Raw genomic sequence first — 26,830 nt, forward strand, 5'->3', positions numbered from 1 at the left:
ACCTACCTCTCCTAAAGAACTTCCCACTTTAAGACCCAATATTCCAATACAAAGGGTACACAGATGTAAGGCCATGCAGAGAAAAGTTAAAAATAAAAACTACAGAATCTGGTACAGCTGGGGATAATTAGTGAGAAACAAGTTTTTGCCAGAAATAAAAGGAAGCTGGGTAGACAAATTTTTCTTTAGCCAGGTTTTGGAAGATTCATGGAAAGAGAACATATTTACAACCCCACCCCTTCTCTTCTATTCCATAGAATCCAGCAAAAAAACCTCCATCATATAACACTTCTTTTTAATAAAACTTGGTTGATTCTAATAACATTTGAAAAATCAATCAATTTTGAGGTTCTCTATATCTTTTTAAACCAATCCTGAAGCTTGAACATGCTGTTTGAAGACCCAGAACAATCCCTTCCAAATGTCTGTATCATTTTATTTTCTGTACTTGAATGCTAGTGTCTGATAGTGCAAGATTACTATTTTACAAATACTACTTCACGTATTTTCCTTTGGAAGCAAATCTTCTTCTGGGTTATGAATTTAATGACACGATGTTGCTTTAATAAAACGAAACTTTCTATCAAGATTTCACTCAGTTTAATACACAGTAATCAGCATCTGCTCTGTGTCAGACAGTTATGTGGGGATACAAATCTTTCCACATAAGACTCAGTTTCCAGCCTCAGGTCCCTTGCAGTCTAGCTAAGTAAGAAGACACAGGCTGTGTTTCCGCTTGATGATTAAAATGTTCCATGGGCTGGGAATTCTGTGCACTAGATGTTGTCTGCACTTGATTTCTATCATTCAACAAGATACTTTTTTTTAAATTGGTGAACTGAAAATACTTCCAATTGTATATTTCCTTTCTGTTCTCATTGCAAAAGTATTCAATCAATGAGGAAATTAATCATAATGAGGAAACTGATTGAATATAATGGCATAGCTATAAATTTATATAAAAATATATTTTTTAATATTTAGGTGCTTCAAATGAAGTTACACCCAGTCGTTCTATGAATGAGAGAAAACTTGATTTGTTCTTGTGAAGCCAATTTAGACTTATGTTGGTTTAAACTTACTTTTTATTTAATCCATGTGCTGCTCCTTAAATTATCAACATATAGCAACTCAAAAGGATAAGTTTGCATTAATTTATGATGCCTTGGTAAAGAGTTTGGTCTTTGCTTTTCTTTCAAGCTGGAGCCATCGCATGAATATTTACACTTTAAAATTCACAAAAGGACATTCTCACAGGTTCACTGGAGCTTAATGAGTAGTTAATATATCTGCACCGAAGTGACAGGTAAGGAAATGTAAGTTTTATGTAATGTTTCCATTTCGGATTTTGCTTTCTTTCTTGACATCCTTCCCTTCCATTATACTGTTACCTCTCTTACTTCCAAATATTTCCTTTTATTTTCCAATACAATCTTCCTGCAACTTTTTAATGTTGACATTAAGCCTAGGCCTGATGTATGTTCTTTGCTTAATCTTTAAGAATCAGGTGAAGAATAAACAAGGATTTATAAAATGTTGAATTAGTGAACTGATTTGATATGACCTCAAGGCAGTTAAACTTTATATCTACTTAAGTAATTGAACACAGGAGCTGAAACAATTCTCTAAATCTGTACCTACCATATTGCAGAATATTTGCAACAAGTATTTTAATATCCAACATAATTTTTATAATTTTCTAAAGACGTTTTATATGGAACACTCTTGATAATATGTTTAATAAAATTGCCTTACAGAAAAAAATCGTTATTACTTTTACTCCAGCAGTGATAGTGGAAACAGACTCGATCACATTTTACTTTCTTGAAAATGTTAAAAAAAGAAACACATACATGTCATTAATATTCCCTAAATAAGATATTTGAATCTAATTACAAGGGTCTTCAAAAATCATATAACAATTAGTTTAGAGCAATTGACTTTCTCTTCAATGAACATCTTGAAAGCATTTTCTTTGTATGAAGAAACTTAGAAGTTTCAAAACCAACACGGTAAAATCTAAATACGCTTTTATTTCTGTAAATTAAAATTATGATTTAAGAATATTTATTCCTTGATATGTCTCTATTGTATTCTGTAATCAAAACTCTAGAACAAAAATAAATTGTCTCTCATTCTAGTTTCCAAACAGGATAACAACTGACACTTAACATTTATTTTATTTAAAGTCCTGTTGTAGAACATTCCACTATGGAACACTGCTTACGACTGGGAAAATTCTTTCTTCTTTAATGCAGGAAGTGTTCAACCCTGACACATGTATGGCAAGGACATCCAGGTTGCACAACTGTCTAAACTCCCCGCCAATTACTTGGACCAGGACTCCCAAAAACTTTACGTGCTTTTGGCTTCTGCTATGCTCTTTAAAACAACATAGTCCTAACTAACTGCATTCCACTGCTAAAGAACAACCCTGACGCCAGATAATCAGTCACTGAGGTCCTTGCCTTATCACCACCATTTGTTCAAAACAGGGACCCTGTGTCCTTTTAGTTCCTCTTTTTGTCAGAGGCACATTTCAGATGAACACCACTCTTGCCCTTCCTCTCATGGGTCTTTAACCTTTCTGCGTGTTTCTCTCTCTGCCTAGGATGGCTATTTCTACCAATCACGTTAAAGCGACTAACAGAATGTTTAAATTTCTTCAACGTAAATGGTAGCTTATGGATAGCAACTATTAATGGGCGTTTTGTTTTTTTTGTTTCTGGGTTTTCGTTGTTGTTTTTAATTAATTAATTTTGTTTTATCTTATTTCTTTTTAGCAGCACCGTCTCACTTGTCACACAAGCTGGAGAGCAGTGGCACGATCATAGATTACTGCAATCTAGACCTCCTGGCCTCAAGTTATTCTTCCACTTGAGCCTCCCAAAGTGCTAGGATTACAGGCATGAGCCACCACACCTGGCCAAATATTTAGCTTTTTAAAAGAAAAGAGTTGGTCGTTATTTGTAAAGAAATCTGCCCATTCCCTTAGTAAAACCAGCCAGGTCAGTTACTGGTTCAGGGATTAAAATAAATAATTTGTAGTTGTGTTATAATAGACACTATTTTCCAAGGTTGGCAATGGTAAACACCTCCCTTTAAGGGGAAATGATTAGAAATAGAAACTTCGAGCACCCTGCCATAGTGAAATGTGACCCTCTGTGGTAAATTAAAGACGGCCACAAATATTTTCCTATGTTTTATATTGAGAGATGAAGTCTAATTCCCCTCTCCTTGAATTTGTGCTGGCCTTAATGATTTGTCCAATAGAAGGCATGAGGGATAACATTCTTAGACTTCTCAGGCTAGCTCAGAAGAAGTCTCATAACTTCCACTAGCTTTATCAGAATGTTGGTTCTCAGATCATTGAGATGCCATGTAAGAAATTAGACTATCCTAAGAAACTACAGGAAGATCTTGAGATGACCTGAAGCGAGAGAGAGACATAGCCATCCAACAAGCCTCAACTGTTTCAGGCCCTAAAGATTTGAGTCATCCTAGCTGAGGTTCCAAGTGTTGGGATCAGGTACATGTTATCTTTACTGAGCTCTGCCCAAATTGTAGATTCATAAGCAAAATCAATGATTGTTGCTATTTTAATCCATTGAGGTTTTATTTCTCAGGGGAGAAGTGTTACTCAGCAATGGCTAACTGGGACATCTTCCATTATTATTGATTATATGAGTTTGAAATTATGAAAATTGTTGGAGAGTTTCCTTATCAAATCTTTCCTATGTAGTAATATAGTTGGAGCCATCACAAAGCTGGATTTTGAAGCAGGTAAAACTTGTCTTTTATGCCCTCTATTTTAAATCCCCCCCCTCTCTCTCTCTGTCTCTCTCTCTCTCTCTATGTATGTATATATATACATACATATATGTACATTCTCCACCTACGGCATTTCCTACCAACTGAGCAGTTCAACAGAGACCCAAAGCTCCCCATGGACTGCTTCTCACTGCTTTTTCCAAATAAACCCTATTAGAAAGTATAATTTTAAATGTATCTAATTTCATCCATTTTTAGTTGTGACTGGCCATTCCTACTTGGTTATTTATTTTAGGATTACTTCTTCCTTCTACAAATATCATTTTCTCTTCTCACTATCTCTACATCAGTTCTGAAATAGATAATTACTGGATCACATCTGTTTATCCTAAATTCACCCAGGCCACTCTCTACATTGCATCCAGGAGTCTTTCCTGAAATATAACTATTAACACTAATCTGCTTTGTAACCCTCCCCTTCACACATCATGTATAACACATACACACATGTGCATGCACACACACACACACACACTTCTTTAGAAAAGAGACTAAATTCTTTAAAATATTTTACATAGTCCTTAAAATTTGTCTTTGATTTTCACTTCAGTCTTATTATTTTCTCATCATTACCCTAAACTGAACCGGAGTCCTAATTCCAAGAAACATTCATAGCTCCTTGATATGTGCACTCTCATTTCCAGGTCTCTGAAAATGTTTTTTTCATGAGCTTCTCTGCTCTATGGAACTCACTGAATCTCTCTGTCTTTTCTTGTGCCCTTCAACCTTCCAATTGTCCCACTGTCCCTCAGTCAAAACAACTATTGTGATAAAGACTTCCTGGACTCATCTCTCTTAATATTAATTATATAATCTTTCTATTAAATCCCATGGAAGGGATTTAATAGAATCCCTTCTACAATATCCCTAATATTATTATTTGGTTTTCAGAGTATCATAAATATCTAAGTGCCAGTAGAGTGACTTATTCACAATCCTTTGTGATCCTAGTGACCTGGATAGAAGAGGAAACAAGTCTGTTAGATGGATAAATATATAAGTGAATGATTATTTTTGTGTGCCCAAGTTGAACTATGTATTTAATATACAAGAAATACAATTTTAATATCAAAACTATTATTATTATATTAATATTATTACTGTAGCAACTTTTAATCTTAAATTGAAAGATTTCAAAATGCATTTTTGTAGGATTACTTCCTAATTCTTTCTCTTTGGGTAAAAGCACACAAAAATTTTCCAGTTTTACCATGAGCTCACATGTTTTTATAACATTTCTGTAAAATATCACTCTAACTAGACTACTTGTTTATGTAGTAGTATAGTAGTTTCCCTTTAAGGAATGTATAAGAATTATATATTGCTGTTAACAAATTAATAAGATTTTTGTTGTTCCTAGCATTTATAGAGCCCTAGATGGCCACTGGGAAATTCCTTCGAATAGTAATCTAAAATATACTTCAGTAAAGTGACTCTTGTCAGTGGCAATAAAGTAGGTCATTGTTATGATTATTACCAAATTTTTTACATTTCATTGAATTATTTTACCATCAGAAACAACTTATCAAAACACAACAATACCTGCTGAAATACACTTTTTTAATCTATTAATTCATAAGTTGTATAAAGTGGCGGCGCATCTATTTTATAATTTTAGATTAATACAACCATAATCATTGGTTTATTTCTAAAAATAAAAAATGCTTATTATTTTTAAGAACAACAATATTTATTATTTCTTAAAATAGCACTTATCTTTTAATGTAGTCTGTTGAGCATGTTTCATATTTAAAATATTAGATTTCTAAAAGAGATATTGAGCTAAGTGAAACTATTGCTTGGAGGAAAATGGAGAGAGAAAATGGGAAAGCAAGTAGAGGTACTAACATGAACCAGGAAAAGCTGAATCACGTCTACCTGCAAATGACCTGAGTATCACAAGTGTTCCTCAGTTAGAAAACAGGTTATTGATAGGGTATCCTATCAAGGTGGAAAAGGAGAGCATCTAAACCACAAGTTTCTGACATAGCTATTGACAAAGGCTTGAGCAATACAGCTTTATTCCAGAACAAGATGGCCTCAGCCTTCATGAATGGCCCCCAAAATGAAAATAAGCATATAAATCAGCATAGAAGATTAGGTGTCAAAGCCAAGTTTCGCCAAAGTTAATGACTCCATTTAAATGTGGCTATTGAATGTGTTCTTGACAAATGAAAAAGAGTATTCCGAATTTTTTTAAATGGGTATAAATAGATGCTTTTCCTAAGAGCTAGTCTGTATCTAGAGAGAAGACAGAATCAGAACATGGCAGAAACAGAAATCTCTCTAAAGTCCAAATAAGTGAATTTTATTTACAAAAATTTTTTTTTTTGTGGGGGGACAAAGTTTCGCTCTGTTACCCAGGCTGGAGTGCAATGGCATGGTCTCAGCACACTGCAACCTCTGCCTCCTGAGTTCAAGCGATTCTCCTGCCTCAGCCTGCTGAGTAGCTGGGATTATGGGAGCCTGCCATACCACCCAGCTAATTTTTGTATTTTTAGTAGAGGCTGGGTTTCTCGCTGTTGGCCAAGCTGGTCTCAAACTCCTGCCCTCAGGTAATGTGTCTGCCTTCACCTCCCAAAGTGCTGGGATTACAGGCATGAGCCACCGTGCCTGGCCCAAGTAAATAAATTTTAAATCACTCTTAAGCAACCTACTGGAATGACATTATCAAACATCCATCGGGTACACTTAGGATGAGAGATACGAAGACAAACATGCTTATAACTCATCAGCTCTCAATATAATTAGATTTTGGTTAAACTTTAATAAGAACACTGTACTGCATTAATTCAGCTTTGTTTTCTTTTTTCTTATGTCTTCAGTAGGAATTTATTTTGAAAAAGCTGTAGACAACTTGCTTGTGTTAGAGAATCATTGTGGTCAAAGGTTATAGGAGGCAAAGAAATTCCCATTCTAGATGCGGAAGAGCCTGCAAACTGAGCAAGATATATGTAAATGCAAGATATCAGAAACAGGTCTAGGAGTGGATGGTAATCCCTTTCTACATGTTATTGAGCTACTGCAATATATGTTAATCAAGTTGAATAATATCCGTCATTCAAACCTACTAAACGTCAAGCTACAACGAATGACACTGTTTAATATATTTTCATTGCTCCTCTAATTATGTCTTTGATACTGATTTTGACGAATGGAACTAGAGAGGGCATAAAAGTATCTGTATTGCTCTTGAGACATACCCTGTGCCAACCATGGTGTCACTCACGTAATAAACTTTTAACAAATATCTGTTGAATGAGTAACTGAGTGGTACAAATCAGTTGCAATGTTGTGGTAATTACACATCAATCAACAGCATATTCACTTTCATAAATGCTGGTAGACTAATAATAGGTATTTCAAATTTCACATGTCCAAAACTGATTTCCGTTTTTCCCCAACCATAAAATTATCCTCCTGCAGACTTTCCCATTTCAATCATCAACATCTCTTTCCTCTCTGTTTCTCAGGTTCTACCTTCAAAATAGATATTTATGGAACCAGTTCCTTCTCACCACCTGAACTGTTGTTACCATTGTGATCCAAGTCTCCATCACCTCTCACTTAGATTATTTCCATAGCTTCTTGGCTGGCCTTTACTTCCATCCTGTGCCATCTACTTTTGGCATAGCCACCCAGTGTGATCCTCAAAAAACCTAATTCAGATCATGCCTTTCCTCTCTTCTAAGCCTCCATTGGCTGCCTTACAATGGCCTTCAATGCCATAGATGATTTACTCTTGAGCTAGATGACTAAGTAACATTATCAAATATCCATCAAGCAAAGTTAAGATGAGAGAAATGAAAAGAGGCAGGATACTCTGTAACTCAACTGCTCTCAATATAATTAGATTTTGATTGAAATACAAAGAGAAAATTGTATTCTGTTAACTTTGATTTCCTTTTTCTTCTGTTCAGCCTACCTCTCACTACTCCTCCCTTTGCTCATTCTTCTAGAAACACACTGGCTTGTGAACCATTTCTTAACCATGCCAGGTTTGCTTCCAACCCAGGCTTTTGAATTTGCTGTTTTCTTTTACCTGGAACCATTCTTCCCATAATTATTCCCATGGCTCATTTCCTCGTTTCTTTCAGGACTGGACTCAAATGTCACCTGCTTAGAGAAGACTTATTTGACTTACTACTTAAGTTTTCCCATTTTCTAGCATTCCTTATCTTCTTTTCCTGCTTTATTTTTTTCTATAGCACTTACAACCATCTAGTGGATTTTAATATACATCTCCCTTCACCCATGACAGAAAGAAAACTACAGGAAGACAGGTATGTTTGTGAATTTTGTTTACTACTATACCTCCAGAACCTAGAACAATGCCTAACACATAAGAGACACTCAATGAGGCTGGGTGCAGTGGCTCACACCTGTAATCCTTGCACTTTGGGAGGCTAGGTGGGTGGATCACAAGGTCAAGAGATCGAGACCATCCTGTTCAATATGGTGAAACCCCGTCTCTACTAAAACTACAAAAATTAGCTGGGCGTGGTGGCACGTGCCTGTAGTCTCAGCTACTCAGGAGGCTGAGGCAGGAGAGTTACTTGAACCTGGGAGTCTGAGGTTGCAGTGAGCTGAGTCGTGCCACTGTGCTCCAGCCTGGTGACAGAGCGAGACTTCATTTCCAAAAAACAAAAAAGTATACTCAGTGAGTATTTGTTAGATGAATGCATGAATGTCAGGAAAGCCTAATCACCATTACTCATTCTATTGCTCTATATAAGGCAATGATAATTTATTTGGCTCATCCAGAAAGCTTTAGCAAGAATGATAACAACCCCCAGGGAAGAACTCATGAACTCCATACTGCCCAACAAAATCTTTTTCTTGGCCTCTCCTTCTTTTTTGTCACTCCTCCTCTTTTGCTTTTCTCCACCCTATGCCACCTCCTAATAAAATTCCTTGCTTGAATTCTGTCCAATGCAAGACTCACAAAAATAAGTTAAACAGATCTTTCCAGACAACTAGTGTTTTCTACTATCCTGGAATTTCACTGCAATACAGTACATTTCTATCACACTACCTTTTAATGAAATCTTTACCCTGAAAACTCAAAAAGTCATCTTCTGTATGAGCATGTCTGCTTTTAGTAGACATAAATGGCTAGCCTCTGTGACTGTTTTCTTTTTAACAATAAAAGAAGAAACAAACACAATGGACAATTATTAAACAATGGGCAATTGATTACAATTACACAATGGACAATTGATTAGAAAAAGCTCACTTGCTAACTGAGTAATTCCGTGACACACAGTTTTCATCTCATTTTATTATGTTAAAAAATAGAATAACAATAATACAGTAAAACCCTGTTTTGAGGCACCATTCTAGTATAATTATGGATTGAGTTACACGGCCCACCACCTCATATCCCTGATGTATCATATAGCTCAGCATATTACATAATTCGTCAAGGGTAAAAATTATTTTTCCCAATCTAGGCTTAATTATGTATTGACTATGAGGCTGAAAAGTTTCCCCTACCATTATCTCTTCTCAGCATAAGGGGGACAGTGTCTGTACATTGAGAAGTTATTGGTATTGCTATTATTTTTAGTAACCTATCACCATGCACCCTCGGAGGTGAAAACATAAGTTAACAGAGATGATAAGGGACCCTTCCATGTACAGAAGAAGCAGAGTGTGTGTGGAGCTCCATATACTCAAGAGCTATGAATTACTTCAAGAGAATCCAATATGTACTAAGCAAAATTTAAAATTGAACTGCTCACTGCAATTTCAACAGTTGTAAAGTAATGTCCCCTGTATTCATCCATTTTCACGCTGCTGACAAAGACATACCCGAGACTAGGCAATTTACAAAAGAAAAAGGTAATTGGACTCACAGTTCCACATGGCTGGGGAAGTCTCACAATCACGGAGGAAGGCAAGGAGGATCAAGTCACATCTTACGTGGATGGCAGCAAGCAAAAAAGAGAGAGAGCTTGTGCAAGGAAACTCCCATTTTTAAAAACCGTCAGATTTTGTGAGACTCATTCACTATCAGGAGAACAGTGCAGGAAAGACCCGCCCCCATAAGTCAATCACCTCCCACCGGGTTCCTTCCAGGACATGTGGGAATTGTGGGGGTTACAAGTCAAGATGAGATTTGGGTGGGAACACAACCAAAGCATATCATCCTCTAAAGAATAATAATGTCAGTAATAATAGCAAAAATATATAGTAATGATAGCAAATAGTAATAGATGACATTAAATGAGCACTACTATGGCCACTGATCTAATTATTGTACTTGCAATAATTCATTACAGAAATAATTCTTTGCAGGATCTGAATTTTAGGGGAATACATGTCATGAAATCTGAGGATTTTTGAAAGATTATCATGCTCCCATTAGGCAAGGGAACATTCATTGTTGTTCTTGTCTTTGCCTTCACCTAAGAAAATAATGAAGGGTGGTAAATAAGGATAAGAAGGAATTCATTTATTTATTTATTTTCTTGAAATACAAATGAAGGATTGACAATAGAACTTAGGAAGAAAAATAAAGAGGGGAAGTGTAGATATTTCAAGGACATAGATAACTAATGAGCTAATGAGCGTTGAATCACTACTATATGTCAGGCACCATGTTAAGCATTCTACAGGTATTTCATTCAATCATTATAATGCCAAGTGAGGTAGGGATCCATTATCCTCTTCATAGTTAAGAGAAAAAGAAGCAGTTAAACATCTTGACTAAGGTCATAGTGAAGAGAAAAAGAAGCAGTTAAATATCTTGACTAAGCTAATAATAAGTGGTGAAACCGAAACCATAATCTTGTCAATCTGACTTAGCTCCCAGGCATATACTATGAGCATGTTTAACCTTATTTAAAATATTTTTATTTTTTATGTGTTTCCCCATGATATTGAGCAGTAAAACCTTACAATAAAAAGAGACTAGGTGGTTTTCCTTTAGGGCAACTAGGAAGTAGGGAATAGGGAAACAGCATTCCATTCCACAGTCTACTTTGTAGAAAGAGACCAGACAGCAGACAACAGTAGAAAAGAAGAAAATAAAACAGGATGTTTTTAAAGTCCTGTTATAAGTGGATAAACAAAGGAAAAAGCAAGAAAAAAGGATAAAGTTTTCCTACTTTGGTTTTTTTATTTCTTTTGTTGAAATTCCAAAACTTATTCTATTTTGAGTATTATTTATAACTTGCCCTTGAAAACATTATATAGATGATCTGTTGGAAGATTAAGACCATGAGTGTACAGTATATCCACATAAGATGAATTAAATCCCTTATTTGTAACCATGAAAGAAACTATATGTTTTTATTTTCTTTTTTTTCACCAACTCAAAATGCAAATACACACACTCATACACTTAAATTTAGTAAAGAGAAAACAATGATAAGAATGGATTGCAGCTCAAATATCTACACATTTCTCATGACCCTAAATAATTTGCGAGCACAAAAGTATACTAGTACTTGGTTACACTTCAGGAAATATTAAAAAATATTGATTAACAGTGATTTACTAATATTTTAGAACAGAAGATTATTGAAGATTGTGTTGTAGATTCTATTTATTTTCTATTAAATCCAAATAAGATGTATTTTCCATGAAAACTAGGTCTTACACTGTATTTGAATTTAAATCCTGGGATCATATTAATGCAGAAATTACAAGTGTGTCATTTAGCACAGAATTTTCCCAAATGGAGACATTTTGCTGAATAACAAACTGCCAAATTGAAGGTACAGCATATGATAAAAGCAGTTTGAGTCAAATTTTCCCCAATGAAATCAAACCACAAATTGTGTTGATTTAATTGTGAACTTATACTTATGGATTATAACATGAAGGAATGAATTTTTCACTTTCCTGTTACGCCATTGCCTTTATTTCCAATCCAGAATTATAGAGGAGTTGTAAGGCAATTAAGGGTGTTACACAGGGCTTTTGGGTGCAGCACTGGAATTTTAAAACAGGTTTAATGGCAATTTTTGATAAGTAATATACTGTAATATACCTTTTAAACTCTACATGGACTTTAAAATCTTTTATGGAAAATTCTCCAGTTTCCATAATAAAAAAAACGCTCTGCTTTCTTTGGGGAATATTTTTGGGAAAAATAACTTAGTTCAATTTTCATGGAAAAAATACCTAAATAGTAGTATTGCTGTTCAAATTTTGTCACATTTCTTTTTGTGGGTCTTCTGAAGTAAATGAACAGGTTTATGTAAACATTATGATTTGGCTTCTCCTAGATGTTAGAAAGAAGCAGTGTGTAAGTAGTGACGTACTTGGGCTTTACGTAAAGAAATTGTGCCATTTTTTCAAGCCAGATATAGCTTCTGTATCAACAAATGGAACACAAATCTTTAGTCTAGGACTTAGAGTGGGGGGAAAAAGGGAAAAAACAACTATAACACTTAAATGAAGTCTTTGTGTCTTAGGTTTGTTGACAAGAGTATTATATATATCTAATGCTACTAAAATTATGATGTTATCGTATATTCAAGTTAATTCAATAAGTGATGGTTATCTTTAGTAATCATAGAGAAAGGAACTATTACTATGAGGGACCTGCCCGTACAGGACCCTAGTAGTAAGTTAAAGTGGAGGTAAGTATCTGAGCAGCCCATTCTGCTTTCCTGTGAAAAAGCAAGTATGCAACACATATTTGCTAAGCACAGCAAGGTCTAAGAATGATACACATTGAGAAATTTGAACATTATTACATCTTGATAGCAGTTATGAAAATTGTTAAATGAAGGTTCTTATGGTGCACTTAGAAATCACTCTTTAATCCAAGATGTGATTTTCATTTCCATTAAGCTTCCACCCACACATACTAATGTCTTCTTAACTTTCTGTGTAATTCCTTGCCCTTTTCATATAGTATCTTAGGTTATGTTAGTCTTTAATTTCTATCCGTTTACTTATAGGACACATTCAGCTACCTGTTAGTCACACCACAAACCTTTGTGCAGACACTTGGAACCTATTCCTAATTGTTTTCACAGTTGATTATTGTGGAGTCAGCTATATAAGAAAAAGCCACTGTAATTAGTGCAGCTGATTCCTATGTTGAGCTGCTAACATCAGTCTGTTTGAAAGTCTCTTTTTGTGCATTTACACACAAGTTCTTAAGCAATGATGACAGCAGTACCCTAAAGATTAAAAAAGAAAGAAAGAAAGAGAAGAAAAAAGAAAAGAAAATAGCATGTAGAAAAGTCGGGTAGAGTTTATTCCATGGCATAGTCATTTTAAAGCAGGTAGTTTTTGAGAAGAAGGTGGGTTTTTTTTGTTGTTTGTTTGTATTTGTTGTTGTTGTTATTGTTGATTTGTTTGCTTGTTTGGAGAAACCAGCAAAGTAGAACTCCAAAGTCCATCTTTTAGCAGTGTACCTCAGGGTTTTCAATTCAGACACAATGTATATGGGTTGACACTTTCCAGATCATTGAATGCAAACCATTAAAAAGAACTATATGTAGCCAGGAGATAAGAAAACATTTTATGGCTCTCTAGAAGACAGACTGGGTGTCTGCTTCTGCATGCCCTTTTCTTTTCTTTCTTTCTTTCTTTTTTTTTTCTTAATCTCTAGGATAATGCTGACATCATTGCTTAAAGTTCTGAATGTGACTGAGAATAATCATTTCACACAAAATATCCCCAACGGGTCTGTCATCTGGCAAACAGCTAGGAATATCTTTTGACATCTTGCTTTGCAGAACAGCAATAATCTCTCACCACCTGTCAATTCCACATGTCTCATCCCCTGCCCCTGGTGATTCTTGGCAATCAGCAGCCAGTGCCTCTGTAATAGCACTTCTGCCTGCTTCTAGTGTAGTGCTTCAAGCTGTCCCGTTTGTCAGAGAGCAGACACATTGCCTAAAATGAAATCTTAGAGGTACTGTCCACACCCTGTCAGTAGACAAAGGAATCTGAACTACTCAGACTGAAAATAAGGTGCAAGGGGGTGTAATATGGATGTAATAGGGACTTGCGTACATGCTCCTTTGGCATATGTTTCCCTCTATAAAAAAAATTAAGTCGTAAAATATGTTAATGACATCATTGAGGTAGATAAAGAGGAGCAAAGAAAACCAAGAAATTTCACATGATACATTTTGAATTTAGCAAAATGTGGTTTTACTAGGAAACATTAATCAAATGTAGATGAAAATCAAATTCATTCCATATTTCTCCCCAGGAAATAATGATTAATAAGTGAGTGAGCTTTGAATTCAAACAAACTTTGGTTAATGAGGAAAATACAAGCTTTGACTGCAGGCAATGGTCTTGACATATATTTTTTTCCTCATTTCTGGAATAACTCTTGACTCATGATTCATTGATGGGATACCTATGAATGAATAGTTGCATAATAGTGAAGAGATTGTGTGTGTATTTTGAAGCCTTTCATTTTCTTCTGTCTTCCCTGATTAGTCATGTCCATTATCCAGCTAGCTCTAAAATTCACATCCTAATGCTCATTAGTTTAGTTTAGTGAAAAATGATTTAAAAATTATTATTTTACCTTTAAAAAATCTAATAGCCATTATGGTCGAAGGATAAAACCACTAAACATTATATTTAAGAAACATAAAAATCATATTTAATATAGTGGGAAATATTTCAAACTAGAAATGGCATAGATGAGAGATTTGTTTAAAACTTATATATACTATATACTATGAAAGTACAAAGGCCAAGCAGCAAAACTTGTTTAAAAGTCAGTATTATTATATTTGAAGAAAAATTCTTTGATAATTACTAAGCAAATTTCATAAAATGGGTTTTTAGCAATTTAAAAAAAGGAATGCAACTTGAAAATTCTCACTACATTTTAAATGTAGACATTCATGGGCAAGAATTAATCATAAATATCAACAAGTTACAAAAAAGCCATTTTATTGTATTTCATACAATAAATATAATTTTATTGTATTTCATACAATAAATATAATTTTATTGTATGAAAATTTGTTTTATGCACATATTTCTTATGATATATATTCAGAGCACAAATAAGCATAAGTATCTAGATAGCTTACCCATAAGCAAGTGATATGTATGTGTCACAACATAAATTTTATAGTTGGTAATGTTTGCTGAGTTTTCTGAAACGGCATTGAAGTTAGTCAAGGTCAAACTTCAAATCTAAACTTTAATCTTACATCCATTTCAAAGATTCTACATGCACACACACACACATTCTAGATACCCACACACATACACACATACACACATACACACACACACACACACACACACACACACACATGCAGAAATGCACTTACAAGTTTCAGCCTTAGCCACTACTTGGGTCAGCCTGCCTGGGCTGTTTGTGTGTGTGTGTGTGTGTGTGTGTGTGTGTGTGTGTGTATTGTGTGTGTGTTTGCATGTTTGTTACTTTTTTTTTCCTCATTGATTTTCTATTTCTTACCCACTCAATGAGCTGTAGGAGAGGTGGGCTGGGAGGGAAAGGGGCACATCCTACCTCACTTGTACATTGACACTGGAGCAGTCAAATGTCACTGCTCTTGGGGGTCAGTTCCTCCAGCTGACTATCTCCTGTTGGTGCCTTCCAGGATCCTTGGCAACCTCTCCTCTGAGCATCGCCATCCTGCAGTTTTCTGAGGCATTCCCTCCGCGCAAACATCCTGCCACTCAGCCTCTGCTCCATGTGCATATCAACATGCAGCCCCTGACTCGGACTTGCTTAGTCCTACCTGGTGGCCACCTTTAGTTGGGTTCATAGTGAGGGCTCTGCCTTTTCTTCTATGTACTCCCGAGCCTATATCCTGCCAGAATTGTAAGTTCTATTCAGACACCTGCATAGATTGATACTAGTTTCTATTTCCTGGACGCCAGGGACCCACACTCAGTTCTCCAAAGTATCCTCTCACTGTGGTCCCCAAAGCATTCTCTCACATCATCCTTCTACCAGGTGTGGATTAGGAAGTAGAAAGCATCCACTTCTTTCTAATTCCTGTTAGTCAGACAACTATCTTCACAGAAAACAGTACTTACAAATTCAGCAAATCTAGCAGGTGATATTCTAGTACTTCTGTATAAAATATATGCATAAAATCTAGTTTTTGCCTGAGAGTGAAAATAATGGATAATATCCATTGTAACCACCCATTAGACAGAAAAATAGGTAGATATAGCAATCTACACATATAAATAAAGAGACATTTAGATACATAAATATGTAGATACATAGATTATAGGTACACATGCACTGATATATTCCAAACACTGTTGCCAACTGATATGACTTGGATCTGCCCAAATCTCGTGTCTGATTTTAGTCCCCATTGTTGGAGATGGAGCCTGGTTGGAGGTGTTTGGATCATGGGGATGGATTTCTCATAAATGTTTTATCACCATCCCCTTGGTGGTGTCCTTGTGATAAGTAGTGAGTTCTTGTGAGATCTGGTTGTTTAGAAGTATGTGGCACCTCTCCCCCGCCCCCACCCCCTCTCTCACTCTCTCTTGCTCCTGTTCTCACCATGTAATGTGCTTACACCCTATTTGCCTTCCATTGTGATTGGAAGCTTCCTGAGGCTTCCCCAGAAGCAGAAACCACTGTGCTTCCTGTATAGCCTACAGAACCATGAGCCAATTCAAACTCTTTTCTTTATAAATTACTCAGTCTCAGTTACGTATTTATAGCAATGCAAGAACAGCCTAATACACCAGCTAAAGATATGTTTTGTCATTAATGATTTGAAATTCTCAAGTATTCATGGCATTTAACAATACTTCATTACAAAAAATAGATTTAATTTTTTACATTTTATGTGCTTTATTCATGACAAACGAAAACTTGTTCTTTCCGTTTGTTCTTTTTATCATGAATAAAGCACATGAAATGTACCTTTCACGTTACAGGCTAAAACGTTTACATTGCAGGCTCTTTGATTCCTCTCCTGCCCTTAACCTCCCCAACCATATACATCAATAAAGTAAAGAGAAAGAGAAATGAATTAGCAATGAGCAGTAAGTGGAAAAGATACAAGTTTTTTTCATGGCCAAGTCTAAAGTCATTTTGAGTTAATTAAACACAAGCTGCTACTAAGCCAATAGAAGACATATTAAGTCTTTAAAAATATTAATTGTGATTTTTCTACACTAGATTTCTGTTGCTTGATTTCTCATTCATGACTAAAATTGTTAGACCTGTTAAAATATAAAAACACTTGGGAAAAGAATCCCAAAACAATTGCTCCTGAAAAGTTGCCATCTTCCCTGGAAGTTTCCAGTGAGCTGAGTTATTCTCATTGCAGCATGAAGGACACATAGACCCACAGTATCATTCCTTCTGTTTGTCTTTCCATTCTCGTTTTCCAGACTATTGCATACAGCAACTATTCAAACGTTTTTTGGATACCTTCATTAGCTATGGCTTCCAAACGTTTGGTTAAAATAGTAAGCTAAGCTGAGCAAGCAATATTTTTGCCTTTTCATTTTATTGGGCACACTGGTCATTTATTGCCTCTCCCCCACTCTATTCCCCTAGCACCAGCACCGAGCATTCCCTGGGTGGGGATTTGGCTGTCTGGCTACTGCATGCCACACATCTGTGCCCTTGGAATCTGAGACCTTGTCTTCATTTTAGGGCACTAGAAATATTTCTGCCAAAACTCCAAAAGTTGTTTCTTTCTTTTCTATTCTTCTCTTTTTTCCCTCCTTTTTCTTTTCTCTTTTTTTTTTTTAATTTCTGAGAACAATATAAGCTACACATACATTTGATGGTCAACAGCTGACACTACTAGGAAACATATGTGTAAGAGTAGATTTCAAAGGCCTTAATGCATCTCCTAGCTCCATCTCTGACTCTATAATGTTGCAGAAGTCGCTTAAATCTCTCATCCCCTGTCGACTTAACTACAAAATGAGACCAGTTACAGAATTGTGTGAGAGGAGAAAATGGTTGATATAGATGGAATAGCTTTGAAAATTCTGCACTCCTGCATATGCATTGTATTAATATTACTATTAGGTCAGATGGACCCTCATCTATGACTGACCGAGATGCAGGGTACATGAGCTAAAGTTATCCAATTCATTATTCCAAGGTTGCATTGCACTGGATTTTATACAGGCTAAGAAAAAACAGCGATGTTTTTAAGCCTCTATCCTCAGACTAAAACAATAAACAAAAAATTATGATATCCTTAACAATGTCCTGGGTTAATATTTTATCCCATAAATCAAGATTTCAGAACTCTTTACCCTCTAAGAGATAGAGGTTGAACATGCCTTTATAGGCTTTGAATTTCATAACTTCTAATCTATGCTCTTAACCTGGAAAATGTCATCATACTGAATGCCCACATGAAAAGGTACTTTTAGGACCTGCCAGTGACAGTTTATACACACATCAGTCCCTTTTCAAATGTCATTTCCATTAGTATCTTACATCAGAATCACAAGTGAAATGAACATGCTGTAACCTAGTATTTTAAAAGGTTATATTGAAGGAGTAGAGAGGCTTAAATTAATTTTCCCTTTTCTCATCCAGTAGGCCTTTACTCAATAGGATTTCCTATAATTCTATCTTAATCCATGTCTCTGTGGATGAACCAAACAGACCACAACATAGAAGAGCCTGCCAAAGTGGCTTCCTGCCAGCAGCCCTCTCTCCTCTTTAAGATAGACTTCAGCTTAATGATTGTACAGTGATCCAAATCAGTGAAGAAAGCAAAGAACAGACACGTATCTCATTATCTTCTGCAAAGATCTATTTGTTTAGCCATGTGCAAATATTGCCCTAAAATGGTAAGTTGGTTAGCACATATTAATCATTTACTAGATCTATTCAATTCCTAAGATGAATGTTAATTTAATATGCAGGGGGAGTTGCATGGCTGTTTTTGTTGCTGTAGACTTGATATAGGCAGAGAACAAGCAGAAAATTATTTAGAATATCCAGTGGAATCTGTCATTATATTTTTGAGACTATTAATTAGCCAAAGATTGTAAAAGTATTTTCTAGCAATGCCAGTTAAATGAAGTAGAAAAGTTAAATGAAGGCTAAAAGTCCACACAATGCTATCATGCTCTAAGTATTGTTCTCAATTATTGGAAGTACATATATTATAGAAGCTCAGTATGTATTTCCTAATGAACTGCTTCACATGAATTATTTCATGCCACAATCTTATCCTTTCCTATACTTTGGCAACTGTTGAGAGGCTGGAAAAGACTGTATTATTTATTCTGAGGCCAAAATATAATCATACTTGGGGAAAAGATACTAGATGTTCATCCACTGAACATTTATTACCGCAAATTTTCATAATCCATAACACTTAGGATGTTTACATCTAATTTTTATCTTGATTGAACTCAGCATTAATACATTTGAATTTTTTTCACTAAAATATTATTTGGGCTATGAATATCCTGGCAAAAACCACCCAAATAAGACTAGGTTTTTATCAATTTATAAACGAATAGGTCGATTTTGAAAAAGTTATCTTTTTAAGTATCTACAAGGAATTTAGAAAATGCAAAATATCTTATAAATTTGAAGGTTGATATAGTAGATTCACTTTAACTCTTTCTACAGGAAACTTTTTCAGAATATGAATCAATAAAATAAATAAAAAGTGTTTACTTCTGTATCTTATGTAGAAATTATTACTAAGGTAGGAATGAATCCTCTCTTAATAGTCCATACAATCACTTTATTTAATCACTTATATATTTACCAAGAAAACTACAAATCTTATACTTTGTATATATGAAAGACTGTTAAAGTATGAGTTATACCCATATTGTAATTTATTTAAGAAAACAAAACTAAATTATGAAAAAATAATCAACTTTGTGATACTGCCCTATGTAAAATTTCTTCTACTTCACAGTCTATATACTACAGCTTCTCTATAAAAAACTCTCTCAGCTCTTCAAGATCTTACCTACAAATAAAAATTCTCTACATTCATCATTATTTTTTTCCTATTACCTAAAATGAAATTATTCTCTGGAAATTTTGCTCTTAATACTCTTTCCTTACTAATACAAGAAGGAATGTATCTTCTTGTAATTCCAGTCCAGCCTTTTGAGAGGCTGATAAAGGAGGATCGCTTGAGCCCAGGAGTTCAAGACCAGCCTGGGCAACATAGTGAGACTCCATCTCTATACCAATTTAAAAATTTAACCAGGCATGGTGGTGCATTCCTGTTGTCCCAGCTACTCAGGAGGCTGAAGTGGGAGGATTTCCTGGGCCTGGGAGATTGAGGCTGCAGTGAGCCATGATGGTACAACTGCACTCCAGCCTGCACAATAAAGTGAGACCCTGTGTCAAAAGGAAAAAAGAAAAAGAATAGCCACCAGGCACGCTGCAACACTTTATAAGAAATAAGTCTCTCCTTCCCAAATTTATGAGCCTCATCATTCTTCAATTGACAGAATCCTCTCAATCTACATGCTGCACATATTTTAAAAACTCATGGAAATTGACATTTCTTTTTCATTCCTTGGTATCTATCCCCATAACTTAGAAATCAGCCATGTGTGTCTATTATGCAATTTTCTGTATTTCATCGTGTTTTATAGGTATTTGTGAATTTATATTGCCTTACTAAAAAATAGCACCTTCTTGAAAACTGTCTCTTGCTATATATTGGGTTTGTATCTCACATAGTGTCACACATAGAATCCTTCACATAGTGGAAATTTGCCATGTGATGGCAAGAGAAACAGGAAAGCGTGAAGACCCATTCATTCATACCACCCATTCAGGATCATCTTTTCATGGAGAATTATCTCTAGGCCATTTAGTGAACAAGACATTTCAGAGCTCAATAAACTTCAAAGGCATATACATTCAACAACTGGATCAGTATTAGCTGAAGACAGTTTTCCAGAGATAGTTTAGAGGTACCAGTGCTCAGAGATTCTAAACCAGTATTTCTGAGGTAGAGTCCAGTAGACTACACTTTTAAAGAACTCTACATACTTTTTTTAAAGCCTGTTTCACAGCAAGATTTTAGAACTAATGAATACTTTACATGACACATTTTCTTAAAATCTTGGGGCCTTAATATTAGCATGAAACATAAGTAAACTATGACTTGGAGTAAATAATAAAACTTGCCTAAGTTTATTGAATTATAACTCACATCTGGAGTTTGGGGTCAATACTACCTTTTACTATACCACAATTGCCTTCCATGGAAATACTTTTTTGTTTAATTATGTTTATCACTTTCTCAGGAGATATTATTCTAGATTGTGGGTTACTACATCAAGCCTATCTAACACTCCCCCTTTCTTCTAAAGTTTTGGTCAAGGTTTTATTTGCTTGTTGGTTTAATTCTCCACTGTGGCTTACTTGAGCACACAGGGAATCTGTCTTGTTTTCTTCCCACCCCTAATCCTAACCTGATCCTAATCCATTACCTGAGAAAAACATTCATATGAGATCCTCTTTCTCCTAAGGAATCATTTTGTACATCCAGCTTTTTCTAACCACTTAGTAGTAATTTAACCAATTCTCCTGGCCAACACTTGAATCAAAGTGATAGGACAAATTAATTCACACTAACCTGCTAATGAATATAAAGAAAATATAGCATCATTCTCCCAAAATATATAAGAATTCAGTGTGCTTATAAAAAATTGAAGAAAGTACAATCATTGAGTGATAATAATTTTGCCTAGAAGAGGCATTTAGAACCATTTATATTTATAATGCAGCTAACATTTTGACTGGTGTATTAATATCATCCAGAGAAACAGAAACATATATACACACACACATATATATACAGATGTGTATGTTTATGTATATACACATGTTTATATATACACACATGTATATATACATATATACATGTGTGTATGTATATGTATATATACAGGCACATATAGCCTATTGATAATTCTGGAGAGAGAAAGAGAGAGAGATATTTTAAGGAATTAGATTACAAAATTGTGGGAGCTAGCAATTCCAAAATCTGAAGGATAGGCTAGCAGGCTGAAGACCCAGGTAAGAGTTGATGCTGCAGTTTGAGTTTGAAGGCAGTTTTCTATTAAGACCTTCAACTAATTGGATGAGGCCTACCAACATAATGGAATGTAATCTGCTTTGGAATGTAATGGAATGTAATTGCTCAAACTCAGCTGTTTTAAATGTTAATCTTATCTAAAAAATACCTTCATAATACATGCAGAATCATGTTTGACCAAATATCTGGGTACTGATGCCTAGCCAAACTCACACATAAAATTAACCATAATACCTGGTAATACATAAAGAAAATTCATTTTACAAATCAAAATAATCTGAGATTAAAATTAAGGCAATATATCCTTATGGAGTGTTATTGTATCTCATCAGTCAGCTTAACATGAAATGAGACTACTAGGACAGGACTGATGAGAAAACCGTAGTATAGAGAAATAAGATTTCATAATAACATTTCACAAACAGAAGTTCAGGGGCCTGCAGGATCAGAAACTCAATTATGTAATCATGTTTTTTTTTGTGAGATTTGAAAATCAGCATTATAATTTATTCCAGGGTAACCATAAATCTGAATTTCATAGGCAAACTTCTAGCAGCAGCAAACATGTGCACTTGTATGTATTCTAGACAAGATACCAGAGTAAAATATAATAAAAATTTCAAAGAAACTAATATCTAGTTCTTTGAAAAATGCCATAATGCTTCTAACCCTCTCTTTTCTCTATATCTTGTGTATATACACAAGATACCTAAAGGAACATTAGTGTGCTCTTTCTTCAATCACCTTACACAATTTTATTCTTGTCTTGTTTTTCTTTTTCACACACAAACACACACACGCACACACAAAGTGTTTTCGAAGCTCAGTATGTATTTCCTAATGAACTGTTTCACATGAATTATTTCATGCCATAATCTTGTCATTTCATGCCATAATCTTGTCCTTTCCTACACTTTGGCAACTGTTGAGAGGTTGGAAAAGACTGTATTATTTATTCTGAGGCCAAATATAATCATACTTGGGTAAAAGGTACTAGATGTTCATCCACTGAACATTTATTACAGCAAATTTTCATAATCCATAACACTTAGGATGAACTTCAAAGCACATATGGGGGTCTTGATATAGCTTGTTTGCTTAAGTAAAAGCTGTGATAAACTTAATTTATCCTGAGGATACCGGAATCTGTGAGAGAGTGAGAGACGTTTCTAGATATTATTTTTGGCTTAATTTTTCAGTTTGTAAAACAATCAGAACCACTCAGCGGCTCTAGTTCTGATAGAATAGAGATATGAGTACAGAGAAGTCTTCAGGAAACGTACACCTTCTAACATAGCTGGAGCTGAGGTCCAGGTCCAGCACTATTACAGATGGAGGACGTGTGTCTAGTCTCAAGTAGGGGGATTGGCCAAGGAAAACTGCGTCAGACAACCAAGTCAGGGTTTCAGGCACAATGGTGTCATGGGATCCTTGGGGGTGTTGCTTTTCTGGCCTAAAACCTCTTTCCAGTGGTGCCTTTTCCTGAGTTTTGCTCGGCGCGCTGGGCTTGTTCCACCCACTCAGCCTGGCGGGCTGTGCTTGGCTCAAGCTACTAGCCTGTATCCCATGCCTCCCAAGGGTGAGTTAGGCATGGAGTGGCCAGGGGTGTGTCAGCAAGCGTGAGGTCCAGCCTCTACGCAGTCAGACCCTTCAGCTACTGCAATGCAGGCAGCACCACATGCTGGCATGGGTGCCAGCTCTCTGCAAGGCTGCAGCTGGACAGGCACCCCACAAGCAGCTGGCACTGGGGAATGTGGTGGCACCCAGAAGCTCTGAGATGCCAGGAACCGCAGGGCCTCAAAGAGGGATTAATAGCCGTGGTTCGGGGGAGCTCCCGGGTCTGGGCTCCTACAAGGGCTATAGCTCTTCTCTCCCTTTCTTCACCCACAACGAGGTGAGCAAAGGGCGTGTTTCAGTCCTGTTTGTGGGTTTGTGGTACAGCTCTTCTAGACTTGCCATTCGGCAGGCCCCAAGTTCTCGTCCTGCAACCAGAAAGATGAGGCACACAGACAAGCAGAGGATGAGCAAGAGGAAGAAGAGCTTTATTGAGCAGTAGAATAGCTCAGAGACCTGCTGTAGATAGCTCTTTTCTGTAGCCAGGGTGTCTGGACGAGTGTTCAGCCCTCAGCAGAGCGTAGAAAGCTCTGGGTTAGGCTGCTCCTCTCTGCAGACAGGTCTCCCTGGAGTGGAAGCTCCTCTCTGCCGCTGGTTGTCCCTACATTCTCCAGCTATCAGCAGAGTAGCTCCTAGCTCCTCTCTGCAGCTGGTTATCTGCTTCTCTGCTCTGCTGTGGCTGAGCCCAGGGCTTCTGTGGGCCTCAGAGCAGGGAAGGGCATGCTGATTGTCACATGGGCAGCCATGGGCAGGCCCACGTAAAAGCACCACGAGATCCCCCTCAGAACTGGCAGCCTGCCGCCAGGCTTCAGACCTTCCCCGGCCTAAAGGCGGGGCTTCACGGGGACCTGCTCCCTTCTGCCCATGAACCTGCCATCCTTCTACTGCTGTTCAAGGCACCCAGGCTGCCTGACTTTGCTCCTATCTCCTGGCACACAAAAAAAGAGAGAAGCCAGACATCAAGAACTGGCACCTCCGAACCTGCAAGGACAGGGGCCTTCCTGAGCGAGAGTGCAGGGAGGTTTTCCCAGGCCTCCAAGAGTGTAAGGATGCCTGAGTCTGCAGCCGCTGTTTGGGCAGCTGCAGCTGTGCCTGGGAGTGGGGCAGGTCTCCTGCCTGCTCCACGGAGCGAGGCTGGGTATGCAGCTGTGGTTTGGGCAGCTGCAGCAGCACCCGGGGAGCTACCACCCCAACTCAGAAAGGGTGGGGCTCCAGCTTGTCCATGGTCCCCTGGCTGCACACAGTAGGCAGCCCCAACCGCACCTCCCTGCTCCAGCCGGGTGATGGCAGTGGCAGGTTGTCTGGAGGGCTGCTACCATCACGGGAACCAAATGAAAGTAAAAGTAAGCCATAGTGCTTAGAACGGTTTCAGACAGGACAGAAGCCAAATTACAAAAAGATGGAGGCATAAGGTCAAAGATAGACTGTCATATCTTGATTTAACTAATTATTGTATGAATTGAAAAAATGTATGCCCTAGAAGATAGCAGCTGAGCCTGAAGATCTGAGTAAAATAAATCAGTAACTAGGAGAGAAGAAACAAGACAGTAGGAAACAAGGGGCCAAGACATAAGTTAGGTGTGGAGTACCCAGTGTCTCGGTCAAGTGGGTCAGTAAATGTGCAGGTCACTGTAGAAAATGTTGACTTCAACTTCCTCTTTAAAATCCTTCTGGAATCTGTATTTAAAAATGAAACAACACTATCCTAAACATTTTATGTGGATAGAAATTTGTTTTCTTCCCCAGATATGTTTGATTTGTGTCTTAAGTTTTAATCCTTTAGATATTTTGATACCATAAACAGGAGTGCAGTTAGTACAGTGTATTTTGTAGACAATGGAAAACAGTGAGTATATTTTTCAACCCTAAGAAACTGTACTATAAAGTTTGGTGGGACTTCTGTATCCACCACATTTAAATATACTTCATAAAGATATAATCTGACACTATAAATGCTACGTAACATAGATAGTTCTTTTTTTTTTTTTTTTTTTTTTGAGATGGAGTCTTGCTCTGTTGCCCACGCTGGAGTGCAGTGGCGTGATCTCGGCTCACTGCAAGCTCTGCCTCCGAGGTTCATGCCATTCTCCTGCCTCAGCCTCCTCAGTAGCTAGGACTACAGGCGCCCGCCACCACGCCCGGCTAATTTTTTTTGTGTTTTTTTAGTAGAGACGGGGTTTCACCATGTTAGGCAGGATGGTCTCAATCTCCTGACCTCATGATCCACCCGCCTCAGCCTCCCAAAGTGCTGGGATTACAGGCGTGAGCCACCGCGCCTGGCCACATATACAGTTCTAAACACACACACACACACACAGAGAGGGAGACACACACAGACACACACACACACACACACACACACACACACACAGATGCAGTCATAGTGCACTACAGCTTCAGACTCCTGGACTCAAGTTAACACACTGTTTTCTCATGGTGCCGTCTTTTCACTGCCCATCCCCCTTTGCAAAATGTTTGGCAATATACTCTCAGTGACATATTTTTTTCTATAATTTCAATTCCATTCAAGATTAAATATATCGGCCAGGCACAGTGGCTCAGGCCTGTAATCCCTGCACTTTGGGAGGCCAAGGTGGATGGATCACCTAAGGTCAGGAGTTCGAGACCAGCCTGGCCAACATGATGACACCCAGTCTCTACTAAAAATGCAAAAAATTAGCTGGGCATGGTGGCAGGCGCCTGTAATCCCAGCTACTGGGGAGGGTGAGGCAGCAGAATGACTTGAACCCGGTAGGCAGAGGTTGCAGTGAGCCGAGATCGCACCACTGCACCCCATCCTGGCCAACAAGAGCAAAACTCCGTCCCTGCCTCCCCCCAAAAAAGATTAAATATATTGCTATTCATAAAATTACCTGAAATATCAAAACCTGTAATACAGTAGGCTTTGGGCATTCAGAAGGAATCCTGAGACCTCTATAAAATCTTAAATTTACTAAGCATGTAATTTTCTCCCTAAAATATGGACAACACATAACAAAGTGCCACAAAATCAGGTCAAGATGTAGAAGCTTGGCAGATTGTGTGCATAGACCTTGAGCTAATTCCCAGAAGCTCTTACAAGAGTATCACAGTTTCTCAAATTAGTGTCTTAGTAAAATTAAAATGAAATCCTAGGGTCTTTAATCACTAATTATGAAGAATGTTATATATCTGACCTATAGACGTTTTAGGAATTTGAATTTTATACAACTTTTTGCTAATAGATCCTTCCATTCTTTTCAAGTAAAGCCCACTATCTTCATTAGATAAAAAAAGAAAGATTTTCTCAGGAAACCCTTGTGTATTGTTGGTAGGAACATAAATTGGTACAGACATAATGGAAAGAAGTATGTAGGTTTCTCAAAAAATTAAAAATAGAG

The sequence above is a fragment of the Pongo abelii genome, chromosome 22, assembly GCF_028885655.2.
Source record: "Pongo abelii isolate AG06213 chromosome 22, NHGRI_mPonAbe1-v2.0_pri, whole genome shotgun sequence".
Lineage (NCBI taxonomy): Eukaryota > Metazoa > Chordata > Mammalia > Primates > Hominidae > Pongo > Pongo abelii.